This window comes from Coccinella septempunctata, chromosome 5 (assembly GCF_907165205.1).
Source record: "Coccinella septempunctata chromosome 5, icCocSept1.1, whole genome shotgun sequence".
Taxonomy (NCBI): domain Eukaryota; kingdom Metazoa; phylum Arthropoda; class Insecta; order Coleoptera; family Coccinellidae; genus Coccinella; species Coccinella septempunctata.
Window position 1 is genome coordinate 16,536,511 of NC_058193.1, and position 17,734 is coordinate 16,554,244.

Sequence of the window (17,734 nt, forward strand, 5' to 3'; positions counted from 1 at the left end):
TATAATATTTGACGCAGAACATGAATTGTCTGTTAACTTTTTCTTTGTTGCTATTTTCGAAATCAATTTTCTTCAATTCTTCCTTCAGTTTCTCAATTTTCAACAGAATGAACTCCACTGAGCCCAAATATAGAGAAACAGAAGAAGACATAGCTGGTATTTGTGCCAGATAGAATCCCAAAACATACAAGGCACACAGGAGTTCAAAATATGGAATATTTATTTCAACAGGAAACCACAACGGTAATAAATTACCGCAGACATAATGCTTTTCATTCAAGAATTCCTTGTTATTACAATAACTTTGTTTTACGAAGTCCTCCACCACGCCAGCGGTCGTGACCAAACCTGTAGAATAGTAAATTGTACTCGCTAATTTATCCGTGTAATGCACCACTCCTTCATAATTTCTCAGCTGTTCCTTTCTCATTTCACTCAAACTCTTGAGGAATACAAGGAATTGATCACCTCTCACAAATACCATTATATTAGCAGAATAATACATCAAGAGGAAATTAACACCATAAATTGCAGAAACCATCTCGTAGATGTGGCCTTCTGAAAAAAAAAGATCAAAGATAATTATTGTGCTGGTGGAAGTTTCAGTATTCATCCCAGGCAGCCAGCGTATATTATAACCCTTTAATAAATTTTGGGGAGTATTTCAATCAATTCTGTGTAATTTGTTATTGGTATTTCAAATACCTGACACTGAACCACTGAAATATTTTGTTTTTCGACACTAAGATGTCTAAAACACTGGTGTGTGCACTTGTCACTTTTTGCAAGCATCAGCATTTGAAGAAATCGGGGATATGGGATCAGTTTCGTGGCGGCGCCACCATGTCATTTGCTTCGTTCCATCCTTGTTCTACCAAAGTAAGTCCAATGATACTCTCTCGTTTCATTTTGATCGATTATTTGATCGAATATCGATCAACGAGTACAAAATATGAACTGGCCCCTTTTGTCAGCTGTTAAGGAATTTTTGTGATTTACAGTTTAATATTCGTTGTAAAAACAAATCTGTCAATATTTCAACACTATCGAATAAGGGTTCGGAGTATTTACTATTCTTCTTCAAGAATATTTCCGTAAACAGCTTTAATTCGTGAGGGGGTAATTCAATATGATTTTAATAAAACACAGTTGATTGGTCAAATATCCAATGTATTCATTTGACGGAGAGGGAATTTTCACTATATCTACTCAGGAAGAATATTTGAAGAACAGACTCGAATAGATTTATGTATTTCTGATTCTCAATATATGCTCACAATTCACATAACGCATTTCCAATGCAGTTTCTTTGAAATATTGTTGAAGTTGCCATAAAACTTAGCTATATCGCCGCCCCGAATGTTCGTTCATCTGATTCGGTTCTGCCTCAAATTCCAACCACACCGAATTCTTAGCTGTAGTTCTTGATTGTCCATACAGAAAAATGAACTTACTGAACGACATGTTGAATGAATGAATGTTTTACACCTCTTTCTCGAAACTAATACATTTTCACACACCAATAATCTCTTATAAATACAACATATTCGTAAGTCGTAGGAAAGTATTCCAATTATTTTCAAATATCAATTGACAATGCTCTGTCAAATTTTAAACAGCGCTACCTACAGTGGGAAAAACGAAACTGATCCCATAACCCCACGAAATTAAAAACAAAATCGAATCAGTGAATACACCAGAGTTTTAGACATCTTGTTCGACACTTAGGTCTTTGAACTAAATTAGAACATGAATACATTCAACGTTCTACAACAGTTAAAGTATCCCTGTCCTACAAAAAGGAATTATTCTTGTGAAAAGTAAATCTAAATGAAATGACTTATCAGAACATTGTTTTTGTTGTATAATTGATCATTTGTTTTGTATTTAGATTGATCCGGTATTCCATTATGATGAAAAGAAAGAAAGTGCTTCATGTTGACACTCATTTCAATTAGTGAATTTTCTAATTAAAAGAAGCTTAAGCAGCCAAAACTTTTTGGAACATATCCAGAGCTCAAATTGCAGATGTCAACAGGTCCGCCGTCAGGACCGGCAAACCGGGCCCCCTGCCGGGGCGGCACATTCCGGGGGCGGCAAATCAGTTGATAAAACGATACCAATTTTTTCACATCAAATTTTTTTTTCTTCAAAAGTGAAAAGACGAAAATTTTTAATATAATTTTCGTTTAACCCTCTAATGCCCAAGTTAAGTTTTTTTCTGTTTAAAATTATTTCCGTATAGTTGCAAGTTAGCTTATGTCTACATGTATATATGTAATCTACATCTTTTTTTCGCAAATAGTTAAATGATTTACATTAACACCTGTTTTCACAAAATGAACCGATACTGAAGGCGGACATGGGCAGTTGAACTAAACTGCTCACAGGGAATAATTTTGTATCCACTTATATGCAACCATTCTCAAGCGGAATTGGGTATTAGAGGGTTAATTATTAATACAATCCACGCTAATAATTTTATATTAGCGTGAAATCCAAAGAGGGCTTTTTGCGCTTGGTCGCTAAAATATTCACATACGTTCTTCTCAATCTACCGAATAAAAATGCATTTTAACCAGAAACAAAGGGAATACCGCCAGATGGAAAACGATCAAAGATGCCAAATTCTACTCATAAATACATAACTATCAAAGTCAGCCTGTGAATATCTCCACCGCAGCGGCCACTCACTGTTCCTTTTTTTGCTGTCTAGCCAGTAGGTCTCTTTGATAAACGTCAGAGACTGTATAGTTTTTGGGACGGCTTCCAGGATAATTCAGAAATAATTTCTATATTCTGTTTGTCAATCTGAATTTGAAATGTTAATTTCTGGGAGGAATTCAAAATACTTGAGAAGCTTGAGCACCTATCAACCTTCTACAATAGCATATCGTGTTTATACGAATTGCGACTGTTGTAGATTTTATTCATATATCTCTTTATCTGAGTAGTTTAGAATTTCAAATTGAATCATATTGAAGGTCAGTTCCATATCTGTATTTTTCAAACGTTTCACTGTATATATTTTAATGTATGATACTGGCGCCGGCGTAGTTAGTAGATGTATAACCCACTCTTTTGTATTCTTTTTTTTTTCTTATGTTTTTTTTATATTCAACATTTACTAAGGTATATCAATTTATAAAAAAGACTTATCTCTGAATATCTTTATTTCGAACATGCTATACGTTATTCCACAAAGAATGATGTACTTATACTCAATATAGTCCTAGCAAGGTGGCAAAATATTATTTTGCCGGGGCGGCAAAATGACTGGCGGCGGCCCTGGATGTTAACATTGGTCCTTCGAGCCGGATTATAAGAAAAGTGTGAAAATTTCGGTCAACCAAATGAGTGACATCATTTAGACAAAAAGTATGCCAGATAAATTCGTTCTCCGTCGAAGCAGCAAAATTCGAGCAAAGACATGTGATCTATCCAAACAACGACCAGAAGAAATTCATACGGAGAACAACATACCTTTATCTAACAGAGAAATTACCGATCATGCCCAAAATCCCGAAGAGGTCAGATAAGGAGAAATCGATGAAACTATTTCAAATGAAATGAAAAATTATGAAAGAAAACCAGGATCAAGATTGTCCAATTCCAGTAAAAGGGAAGTATTGCCGAAAGGAAGAATCTGGAGGCAGAGTTCGAAGCTGAACAAATCAAAGGAGGATTTGATTATGAATAAACTAGTGCTCGACAAGATGAAGATTTTGGAAGAAGCTGATAATTCTCAAGGTGAATCTGAGAGAACTTCGTTTGGATAAGAGTAGGTACCATGCAATAATGAAAGACTAACTAAGGCTAACAAATATTACATTGGATATGTTTCCTTACTCGAAAATTTTCAGATATGATATTTCTTTCAGTTATGATTTTAGTTTCTTTTTCAATTAAGCATTCTGAATAATCATCAAATCAAAGATTATGGAGTAGAAAAATGAGAAACGAAGCGACTAAACACAGTAACATCATCGAACAAACGACTAAATCCATTGCCTCTAACAAGACTGTGGCGACAATTCAAAATTTTGCAAGAATATGGCGATTTAGAAACACACATCACAATGCTATGATTTATAATTCGAAATGCGGATTGGGTCACGTCACTTGACCAAATACCAAATCCGCCATGTTACATGTTGATGATGAAAAACAAGACCACAATTGTCGTTACTTTTCCGTTAGAGTCACTGGGTTACTAAAGTGATTTTAGCGCCTTCTTGTGTTTCAAATGTGTTACTGAGACTCTAGGACTAGTTAAAATATTGATTTGAGGGAAATTTGCAGAAACATATGAACCTAAGATTAAATGCACCTATCTATAATTTTTGATATGAACTTTCGTAAGATGTCAATTGGCCATTTTGATTCTCTTACAGCTCGTCGTTTATCTTGCTATTCTAGTTGCCGATAATTAAAATTATTCATCTGTTGGCTATTCTTACAATGTACCTACAAGCCCATTTTCATTAAACCCTTTTTAAAATCTTTAAAAATCTTAAAAAATCACACTTAAAAAAAAAATTTATTGTTTCATCGTGCTTACAATCAGAAAAATTGAATCTGCGAATTTAAGTCAAATGTTCAAACTGTCCTCCATTGACATCTATACAAAATACAATCTTAACTGTAGGCCGTCTTTAAGAGTCTGAAATAACCCTCGTCATTTCTACTGGAAAACAGGGAACTAATAGATAGAGGTTCTTTCTGCACTCAGAAAGTATGCAAGTAAAAGATCATCGACTCAATAATAATAATTATGAATAATTAAGGTCTTCATTTCCAAAAGAAATCCCAAGGGGAAGTTCACCCAAAGGTGTTCTACCACTTATCCCTTGTTACAACTGACAATATGGCTATGAATCACCAGTAAATACAAAGAAATAAACAAATACATAATACATTGCTGAGCATACCAAATTACGTTACTTTTCACCCTCAGAGACTGATGATTGTTACAAACAATTAATTAGAGGCGACTAAGAAGGTAATTTTTGATATCCATCCTGAATCGATTATGAGTAAGCTGTTTCAGGTGTTCTGGTATATTATTGTACAGTCTATATACATTGTACCTGAAACTTCTTTGGAAAGTAGATGTTCTGTGATGGGGACATGATAGTAAACCTCTATATCTTGTGTTGACACCATGAACATCAGCTTTATACCTCAACTTGCTAAAGAGATAAGTTGGACATCTCTTGACTATCATTTTATGATAGGTGCAGACAGCATGTTATTCGAAACGAAGCTTCATCGGAAGCCTGACAAAAACTTCAGCTTGTGAGACACGTGATCGAATTTTCGGATACCAAAGATGAACCTCACGCAACTGTTCTGAACACGCTGGATCCTGCTAAGTGATTCCTGATCCAAGCAAAAAGCATAAACAGTAGAGCAGAAATTAAACTTTGCCAGGAACAAAGACTTACAAAGCAGTCTCTTTGTTTCGACAGGCAAGTAGGATCTATGAGGGAATATCATTCTAAGAGCCCCATAAGCATTACCAACCATTCTCCCAACATGTTCACAGAACCGCAGAGAGACGTCGAGAATTAAACCTAAATCCACCACGAAATCAATAACACTACCACAAACAGAGGGTTTAAGATTATTCCTGACAATTTGCTTATCGTTTTTGGAGCCAAAAGCGAGAGCAAATAATTTTCGCGCTTTCAAAATCAAACCATGCTTCCTCGCTACATCCCATAATCTACCCAAGTCCTCGTTCAGTCTTACGTTCGCATCGGTCAATTCATCAATAAAGAAATCCAAGAAGTGTTGGAAGTCATCGGCATACATGTGCACTTTACAGTGATGAATGAACTTTATGAGTTGGTATAAACAATGAAGAGCAAAGGGCCAAGAATCGAGCCCTGAGGGACTCCGTTGGCCACGAGTTTGGATCTTGAAAATTTACTAACTAATTTCACAAATTGCGAGCGGCCACCGAGATATGAACTGAGGAGAGCAAGAGCCGGCTCAATTACACCACAAGACTCCAACAAGGCAAGGAGAATATCATGTCTAAAGCTGCGTTTACATTAGCGAAATTTCCCTCGCGAAATAATTGCGCGAGGAAATTTCGCCTAGTGTAGACGCCTCCCTCACCGCGAGGGCCCTCGCTGCGAGCCACAGGTCTGTCGGTTTTTGTCTGCGCATCAAAGTTTTTCGCTCATCGAATTTCGCATAGTGTAAACGTGGTACACAATCTCCGTACTGACTGCGAAACAAAAACTGAAGGCGGCTCGCTCCACTCGCGAAAGATTTTGCTCTTAATTGCGCTTTGTTTTGGGAACTGCGAAATTTCACTCGATGCGAGTAATCGATGCCCGAGTTATTTTCGCGAGGAAATTTCGCTAATGTAAACGCAGCTTTACGGTGTCAAAAGCTCTACTGAAATCGAGACATCAAGAAGAGGACCAGTGGTACCATAGCCCCCCATAGCTCCATTAATTTGGACAATCCTGGCAGCATACCTATTGGCCTAAGGTCAGATAATTCAATTGGTTTTTTATTCTTTGGGATAGGTGTAACGAGAGCAAACTTCCGAGCGACAGGAAATTCTGAGTCTAACGAGATGGTGTTGAAAATGTTGACAATGTAAGGGAGGATATACGGACAACAAATCTTGATGAATGAGATTGAGATCTCATCAGAACCTGGCGAGCTATTTTTGGATTTTTTTAAGTAATTAAAAACTGTTTCTTCATCTTCCAGTCGAAAATTGAACCGACCTGTGCATATAGGATTGTTTTTATAATTATCAATAACAGAAGACAACAAGATCAATTCGAACCCAATAAAACTGGAAAGATGGAAAGAATACTTTGAGCAGGAACTGAATGAAGACAGAGAACAATATTTAACACACTCACCAACTAATTACACCATCCAGGGACAACATATACAAGTCAAAGAGGAAATGGTTTGGAAAGCATTAAATAATAATAATAATAATAATAATGTCTGGCCTGCCTGGCAGCTATCTGGTAGATGGCCTGCCAGGTAGCCATCGTAACGACGTAGACGGTGCAGCCAGCCACGCCTGCTGTCCGCAGTCCCATTCCTTCTTCCTCTCTCTTTCACATCCTTCATAGGGGTGCTCTTTCTGCTCTCATTTCTCTACCCCTCACCCAAACTGAGAAAGGGGAGCACAAACCCATGAAAATGGTGATTACGAGAAGCCTCGGAAACAAGTCGCTGCCTGGGGATCGTCAGGGCATGTCTGGAGCCGGCGCTGGACATGACAGCATGCGGGACGTCGGTGGCAGGATGTTGAGGAAGCGGGCTCCTGCTGCAAAAGAAGCTACAGCTCCAAAGCAACAACAGCAACCATCGAGTCCAATTCAATTGCCGACTCGAACCGCTGAAGGTGCTGCGCAGGATATTCAGCCAGTGCTCACCCAAGCGGGGTTAGTTAGAAAGCGCATGAAGTGGACAACGTCCATGAATGAAACTATTGTGCGCATATATAACTCCATCACGGGACTAGGGCAGAACACGAACAACTATAGGAAAAGGCTTCATGAGGAATTCTGCATTGCCTACCCAAATCTCAATGTCACTGAACAACGAGTGGCAGACCAGTACCGCGTAATTCTGAGAAATGAACTAATACCAACGGCCCGAATCGACGCAATTAAACGAGAACTTCAGCGTCCGCTAGCAATAGAGAATAACACCAACACCTCTGATGAAATTCACATACCTGGGCAACAACACCCAGAAGACATTGATACTGAAAGTCCTTCTTGCAAAGCAAATGAGCCTGAACACCAGGACGATAGGGAAGAGCTCCACCGACAAGTTGACTCTGACATGAGGAGATACTTTGCCGAACTGGAAGGAACAGATCCTCTTCATCGAGTAGCACCTCCACGACTCAATACATCCAAGAAACTGTCACTTATAATCGACATCTTGAATAAGGACGTTTTACCTGAATACCTACAGAACGGAAGTTCATTGGAATATCTGCATCTAGTTTTTCACTGTGCAGCGCTGACGACAGCGAAAATAATGGGGGCAAAAATTCGTCGAACGAACAACGATGGTCCAAAATTACACAAATTACACGCGCCACCATGGCAGAAACGTCTTCAACACAAAACAGAAAGGCTAAGAAGAGACATTGGACGAATGACGGAGTACTTGAACGGGAATCGAGGAAGAAAGGTTGTGAAAGCTGCCACAGAGATCATGGATAGAAACAGGACACACACAGAACGAGAGACGGAGAATGCTACAGCTCACCATTGCCTCGACACTCTGAAGCAAAAATTAAGTCTGTATGCAGAACGCCTGAGGAGATATAAAAGCAATTATAACCGGAAAAGAGACAATAATTCATTCGAAAAGTCGGAAGAATCTTTCTACCGGTCACTCACATCGTCGGATAGAGAAAATGGAAAGTTACCACCAAAGGAAGCCATTGAACAATTCTGGACCGAACAATTATCAACGAAACCTCAGTTCAATGGAGATACCGGATGGATTGAAGATGAAAAATCTGAAGCTATAAAATATGAGCCGATGCAGCATGACATGATCACAATTGAAGAAGTAAAATCAGCTATCAGAGGACTGCACAACTGGAAAGCACCTGGGCCTGATGGATTACAGAACTTCTGGATCAAGAAACTTTGGATCATGCATGACAAATTGACCTCCGCAATAAATGATGTCATTGAAAATCCTGAAAGAATGCCAGTATTCCTCACACATGGCACAACATACCTGTTACCTAAAGACCAAAGGAATACAGAAGACCCATCCAAGTACCGACCGATCACATGTCTTCCAACGATGTACAAATTAATCACATCGTGCATATCAAACCGAATTCACAACCATTGCGAAAGAAATAACATCATCGCCATGCAACAGAAAGGATGCACCAAAGACAGCCGAGGGTGCAAAGAACAACTAATAATAGATTCAGTTATTTGCAATCAAGCGTTCTCCAAGCGAAGGAATCTTTACGCTGCGTACATAGACTACAAAAAAGCATTCGATTCTATACCTCACGAATGGCTCTTGACGATCTTGAAGATTTACAAGGTGGATCCCAATATTGTTAAGTTCCTGAAAAACGCCATGTCAACCTGGCGTACTAGTCTTCAAATGAAAGCAGCAGATTGCTCCATTACAAGAGGACCTATTCCAATAAGACGCGGAATTTTCCAAGGAGACTCGCTGAGCCCTCTGTGGTTCTGCATGGCCCTGAATCCCTTGTCTCATAGATTGAATTCTACGGACTACGGATTTTCCATCAAAAGCGGCAGTAGAACTATGATGAAACTGAATCATCTCCTTTACATGGACGATTTGAAACTCTTCGCATCTACCAAAAAACAAATGCAACTGATGCTGAAAATGGTGGAAGGATTCTCGGAAGACATCAAAATGAAGTTTGGACTAGACAAATGTCGACTGCTAAACATAACGAGAGGGAAAATAGAAGATGGTACGTTCAAACTCAAGGAAGGTGCAGAAATTGAAGCATTAAAGGAAGGAGACACATACAAGTATCTAGGCATAAAACAGGCAAGAAAAATCAATCAGACTCAGATGAAGAAAGAATTAACGGAGGAGTTTACCCGAAGATTGAGGAGGATAATGAGAACTGGTCTTAACAGCAAGAATCTGATAAAAGCGATTAACACCTACGCTTGCTCGGCGCTGAGCTATTCATTTGGTATTATCTCTTGGACGACCACCGATTTAGCAGCTTTACAGAGAAAAATAAGGACGATGCTGACTAAACACAATAAACATCACCCCAAAAGCTCAATAGATCGGACAGAGCTGCCACGACATCTTGGGGGTAGAGGAATTGTTGATTTGTCCAACCGTATGTCCCAGGAAATTGAAGGACTTCGAAACTATTTTTCGAGCAAGGCAGCTTCGTCAGAACTCCATCGAGTAGTTTGTGTTGCTGATACTTCAACACCGTTAAAGCTACACCAGGATCACTTGGAAACCGTCGAACACTCTGCAGAAAGTAAAATGCAGAAACTGATTGGCAAACCTTTGCATGGGAGGCACCAGAATGAGGTCAACCATGATTACGTCGACATATCTGCGTCGAACTACTGGTTGACTTCCGGAAGGTTGTTTCCTGAGACAGAGGGCTTCATGCTCGCCATCCAGGATCAGGTGATTCCAACAAGAAATTACATGAGATACATCGCCAAGGATGCCTCAGTAGCGGACGATAGCTGTCGTTATGGCTGTGCGACACATGAAACTATCCAGCACATCACCGGGGGATGTCAGAAGTTCGCGGGCACGGAATACAAAAATAGACATGATGCTGTTGCCAAGATTCTTCACCAAGAATTGGCACTAAAACACCAACTTCTAACTTCGAAAAGGGTTCCTTATTACAATTACCATCCAGATGCTGTGCTGGAAAACGAACATCACAAGCTCTACTGGGATCGCACTGTTCTCACAGACCGGAAAATAACCCACAATAGACCAGACCTCATATTGCTCAATAAGGATGAGGACACAGCACTATTCATCGACGTGGCAATTCCAAATAATAACAATCTTCTAGATAGACACACTGAAAAAATTTCAAAATACAGAGATCTCGAGGAGCAAACCAGAAAACAGTGGAAGCTGAAAGATATAAAGACCATCCCTATTGTCATTTCATCTACAGGCCTGATACCGAAGAGGCTACTGGAGAACTTGAGAAAACTTCAGTTGGACGAAAATATCTATAGAGTCATGCAGAAGGCGGTACTGCTCGGAACGGCGAGAACTGTACGCAAGTACATGGGGAATGCAGAGGAACACCGTCTGCTCCGACAGGAAGTGCGGGTGGAGCAGGAATCCAACCTACAGCAGGGAGGCGAGGAGCGACCCGGACCCGACCACCACCACGAGCCCGAAAACCTGGAAAGGGCTCCAACAGAGCTTAATCCTTTTGATATCTGAGATATCTGGGATAAGTGAATTTTCCTCTGGAGAGGAGTGTGAAAGCCGCAAGGCTAAAGTCATAATAATAAGCATTTATTTCCAACAGGTTATAACCCAATTACAGGAAAATTAATTCAACAAATAAATCATATATGCTATAAAATCGGCGTGTCATTGAATCAGAAGAACACGCACATAAAACAAAAAACTGAAGAATCAAAAAGGCAAAGATAACATTGCATATCCAAATATATACTTGTACATATATTGATATTCACAAATAACCAGCGTCAAAGTTATCCCACCGAATCCACGACTGAAACAATCATGAAAATTCAAAACTCAAGAACACCCGTAACAACCTATGAAGTGGATCCACGTTTATATCACACCCATCCGATATCAGATTATAAGTTTGGCACATAAAGTGTACCGGTGACTGCAAGCTAAGATTTGTTCTACCTGTCCTCGAATAAAATGTGTATTTATTTCGGCTCCCTAATCTAGGTACGAAAATTGGGAACTTCTCCAATAATGAGGGACAGTCTATCCGGTCATGAAACAATTTATGAACCGTGCTCAAAGCCATTAATTTCCTCCTAGTTTCCAGACTCTGATATCCAAATCTTGCCAGAAGGGCCCCGTTATCACAGCCGATGGGTGGATATTCAGCATCCTGCCTGAATACTAAAAACTTACAAAATCTGCGTTGAACCGCCTCGATCCGATCAATGTGACATCTGTAAATAGGTCTCCATATAAGACTGCCGTACTCAAGCTTACTCCTGATAAATGCATTGAACAGTGAATGAAAAGTGCCGATATTTTGAAAGTTTTTACCCTGTCTGATTATAAAATCATAAGTTCCAGACACCGAAGACAGCGTCTGTCTTATATGTGGAACAAAAGTACACTTTTCATCAAATATGACACCCAAGTCTCTAATCAGCGTTAACCTTTCCAGAACTTTACCCTCCATCTCATACTCATACTTCATTATCTCTTTCTTCCGGGAATACGATACAACATGACATTTATCTACATTAAGTTTCAAATGATTACGACGGCACCAAGAAACCAAACGATCAACAGCAGACTGCAGAGTAACACAGTCATCATAACCTATAATTCTGAGGAACAACTTCAGATCGTCCGCAAACATCAAGCCGAAAATCTCAATATCATCAAGCAGGTCGTTGATGAAGAGTATGAACAGGAGAGGGCCCAAAGTTGAACCCTGAGGGATACCAGAAGAAGAAACAAATCTATATGAACATTCACCCTCAATTCGAACAAACTGAAGCCTATTGAGTAAATAGGACTTCATCAAGTTAATCAGTTCGTCAGAGAACCCAAATTTAAGTTTTAATTTAGCTATGAGACGACCATGATCTACAGAATCAAATGCTTTATGGAAATCAGTGTATATCACATCCAGTTGTTCGGATTGATCAAGGACTTCCACCAATATCTCCGAGAACAGCGCCAGATTACTCAGACACGAACGCCGGGGCATAAAGCCATGCTGTTCAGCACTTATCCTAACCCTAATCTGCGGAAAAATCGCACCATATAATACAATTTCGAAAAGTTTGGAGAAATTGGATAGAATGGAAATCGGTCTATAATTGCTGACCAAAGATTTATCACCTTTTTTCAGTACCGGAATAATCTTAGAAACCTTCCAAACTGCAGGATAGATACCCAGTTTCATCGATAAATTGAATATATGCGCCAAGGGCAATGCAAGTACTCGAATACAGTCTTTTACAAGAAAACTAGGAATGCCATCTGGTCCTGCAGTATGCTTACTACTCAATCTTTAAGCCGCCCTTATCACATCATCCTCACTCACATAACTCACGCAAACATGGGACCCATCTAGCACTTCATCGATATCATCATTTTCACCAGATTGAGGAATATGGTAAACGGATTCGAAATATTAAAATATTAAAAAATATTAAAAATTTTCATGATAGATTTATATTCGGAAACAGGTGAATCTTAATTTGACGATTTCGAGTATACTACCTAGTGCCTCCGAACGACTGTCGCGGTCTTAGAAAGTCACCACGGCGACAGTGACGCCGCTGCAGTGACGCTGTAAAAGCCGCGTCAGCCTAGTTGTACACACACCGATTTTGGACGGCCGATTTTATATCGGTCGTCCAAATTCCAATGGTGAACCACGTGTGGGAACGGGACCTTGCACATACGCCGACCACTGATCGGTGACGGTAAAATGCCGGTTAGAAACCGTCCAATACCGGCAATACCGGGATGTAGTGGCGTACGTGAATAAGTACACGTTTGTACAAGCACCGATTGTTTACCATTGAACTCAAGAAGGAGTTCTTTCTTGAGTTCAATGTTTTTTACCGACCATTTCAGTCGACTTTAGTTGGCTGATCGTTTGGACGGTGAAAATCCGGTTAGTGTGCTAGCAACTGCTACCGATAAAATATCGGACGATTTTATTCCGGGCCGTCCAAAATCAGTGTGTGTGCAACTAGGCTCACTGTCGCCCGGCACGAATTATTCTCCTTGGAGACTTCAACGCCAGAGTGGGTAGATGTCAAAACTCAGAACTGTGGCCAGGAATAATAGGGAAACATGACACAGACAGCATCAATTCGAACGGAAAACGTCTGCTAGCACTTTGTGCAGAACACAACCTGTGTATAACGAACACCTATTTAATGACGAGACCCAATTCAAGGGGGACCTGGCGCCACCCGCGCTCAGGACATTGGCATACTCACGACTATGTAATCGTGAGAAGAAATTATCTCAAAGAGGTGTTGGTCACTAAACCCAGAGCAGATCTGGAGTGCTGGATTGATAATAGGCTGGTAATCCCGAGAATGAAGATCTCAATTCTCCCAAAATACCAACGCAAGCCAAAGTTACTAAGAGAGCGCCTTCAAAACTCCAAACTACAAAACCCTTCTACAAAAGAAAGATTCAGTTGCCGTCAAATATAGTCCAATACCACCGGATTATAACGACGACATTGAAAGTCATTAGCTCCGCTTCAAATCATCTCTTACAAATACAGCGAAAGAAATACTAGGCACAGAACGCTCCCGAAAATCCCCAGACTGGTTCGCCGACAGCGAAACTTATATCGCACCCCTTTTAGAGGTAAAACACAAAGCGATGAAAACAGCAACTAGCAAGCCTGGCGATGTTGCAGCCAAACAAGTCTTATAAACATAAAACGCGAGGTCCGTCAAGAAATAAGAAAAATCAAGGATAGCTGGTGGGAAGAAAAAGCTAGGGAAAGCTTACGGCGATAACCATGACTACAGGCATTTTTTCGAAGCTATTAACACTGTTTATAGTCCAAGCAGAAAAGCAAACTTTCCTATAAGAGATGCTCATGGAGCTATTCTAACTGATGATAGAAAAATTCTCGAAAGATGGAAGGAGCATTACTCACAGGTCTTGAATCAAAATAACGACTCGGATTTATCCACTTCAGACCAGCTCCCTGCGTATAGTCCGATGACATCGCTTGATGACGAAATCTCTCATTGTCGGAAATCATAAGTGCAATAAAAAAATATTAAAAATGATAAGTCACACCTGGTCTAGACGGCATTCCAGCGGAGATATTCAAAGCAGTAGATGAAGACATTGTCAATAGTCTCGTACTACTAATTTCGTAAGCACCTAGTGAGAGAGATAAGAGGGGAAAATCAGCTGATTTGGTGGTTCGGGAATTCTGTGTTTCTTCGAAAACCGCCGCACGTCCGTGTTCGCGAAAAAAGCAAAACGACAGACGAATAACCGGAACATAGGCGCGTACTACTCTCGATGCGGAAAACACAGAGAAAATTCGAGATTTTTCAACATGAATGTAAACGCGTCCAGCTTCACCCGGGGACTGTTGCCGTTTCTTATCACTCGAGTCGATAAGGTCCATTTTCGCACAACAGTCAAGGGAGATCAGCACATCAGCTGACATTAACGTAACCTATGTACCTAACTTCAGTCATCAGCTGACCCAGAATTATACTTTTATAATTCAGTTAGACCTAAAACTGCGATAATATCAACTTCGAGTCTTTCTTATTCTCACTGCCCAACAATTTTTCCCCATGCCAGTTATGTACATTAAGTTCAAAATGAGGATTTTTCAAAATTACTACATTGAGAGGTTATGTTCAGTTTAGTAAACAATTGCATTGACTAGTTCATGAACTATAGAAACATCTTGAATAAGTAAAGGGTTTATGCACTCTCAGTTGGGAGTTTTCAAGTATTTATCTAAAAAAATCTGTTCAATGATAATCTAGGTATCTAAGAAAAATTATTCAATGTTCATTTCATACCAAGTATTATAGATCATGTTTAATAATCCCTGATTTCATTATTGATTTTCATAATACGATGACGCTCATATTCCTCCTTTTTTTCGAGTTCAGAATAACCGTCCAAAATTGGTGGATAGAGGAATGTATCAGAATGTACTCAGAAAAAAATTTGGTTTCATTCTGACAGCCCTAGAACGCCACCCCTAACGGTCAAATGAACCGACTTTTTCTATTCAGAATGTTTTAAGGATTCCTTCTCCAGCAGGATGACTAAAATATCCCTAACATAATTTTTGGTTCATACTAGAGCTCCGAGAATCAAAATGAACTTTTCAGACTACGATGAAGAGCATATCCCTCATTTTTCAATTCAAAATGGTCGGCCGAGGAAATTGGTGGATAAAGGAATGTATAATGTATCACAATATACTCAGAAAAACCACCTCCAACGATGAAAATGAACCGATATTCTGCTTACGATGGAAGGCATGGTCGTTTTTTTTCTAAAATTTAAAATGGCCATCCAAGAAAATTGTTGGAATGGGTGCATGGGGAAATAAATTTTCTTGGCAATTTTGAATTTTCAAAACAAAAAAGAGGAACATACTCTCGATCGTAGAATGTCAGAAAGAAATATGAATTTTTCTGAGTAATCAAAATGAACTATTCAGTCTACGATGAAGCGCATATTCCTCATTTTTTAAGTTCAAAATGGCCGACCAAGAAAATTGCTGGATAAAGGAATGTATCACAATATACTCAGAAAAACCACCTCCAACGATGAAAATGAACCGATATTCTCTTTACGATGGAGCACATGTTCCTCCTTTTTTTCCAAAATTTAAAATGGCCATCCAAGAAAATTGTTGGAATGGATGCATGGGGAAATAAATTTTCTTGGCCATTTTAAATTTTCAAAACAACGAATTTCGTTAGAATGATATGTATTTCGTTAGAAGTATATGACTAAATTTTATTTCATTCAGAAATGAACGTTCTTTTTCTTGTGAAATCTCAACTTAATCGTTGCGTTGTAAAAATGATCTGGAAACTCGGGAACTGACACATCGATTCCCTAGGTCACAATAATTATGAGTAGTTATCAGGACCAACGTGTACAAATCCCAAAGTTTCACTGACACAAAAATTGTCATTAATATTTTGAACTAAATAATTATTATGGTAAGGGCGGCAAAATTTGAATAGCCTTCTGGCGGCAAATATGTAAATCCGCCACTGCCGGGGGTACACATCCCCACAGTGTATAAATCGGGTTGATTTGATTCATTGATCTTATTTTCGCTTATGACGTTTTTTTTTAATTGATTTGGTGGTAAGATGGATCCACCGAAAAAATAGACCGCTGGGCTTACTAGTCTTCTAACACTATTCCGCAAGATCTGGGAACAAGGAGATGTGCCACAAGACTTCAAAGACGCTTTTGTTATCAACCTCTATAAGAACAAAAGCGATACGTCAAATTGCAACAATTACAGGGGCATATCGTTTCTTAGTAAGGCCGATAAAATTCTCTCGAAGATTATGGCTAATCGTCTGATTCCACACTTAGAAAAGTTATTACCTGAATCCCAGTGCGACTTTACACCAAATCGAGGTACGGTGTGTTATATTTCCTCTTGTATGTCGTGATGGTCGTGGAAATATAATTAATTAACGACAATTTTGTTAGGACTTAATTCTTGTAGACAACGTCTACAGCTGATGTACTATTGGAAAATGTTCTCTCTTAGAGTTCTACGGTACGACTGCTGCCCGTGCAGTGTCTAATAAACAACCAGTCTGCGCCTGACATGCGCAACATATTAATACTATAATATCTCCCTTTTTTTTTTTTAAAGTTGTTCTAATATTCTATACAACAATTCATTATAGTATGTAAACTAAAATAATTCCTAACCTAACTTATCTAACTAAATCTATTATAACATACATATCGATCTGCTAGCATTTGTATGCGTAATGCCATCCACAGACACCGGAATTTTTCATCGGTTCGTACTGCCGCAGTTCGAATCGAACCGTCGCGCTCGCGCATCGGTCCAAAAGCACCAAAAACCGATGTGTGTGGTAAAAAAACGTCGGGTCGATGCGTCGGTCTAAAATTCTGCCGGCGCTTGATTTTTGTTCCGTCGGCGTCGGACCATCGGTTGTCCGAACCGACAGTGTATGGGGATTTAGTTCAGAACCGACGGTTATCTTTCATTAGCGAAGTACAAGTCGAGTGCCGGCATCAGGCACAGAAACCTCGGCCGCCACTGCTAAAAGATGTTTAGGGCGATCGGCCACCGAATGCGAAGTCACTCGATTCGTAGCTTGTCAATTATATTAGTACTGAAAATGCTCAGCTTCGCGCAACTTCGCATTAGGTGGCCGATCCTCCTTACTCTTCATGACGTTGAACTCGAGAACGACTGAGAAATAACTGATAGGATTTACTGAAG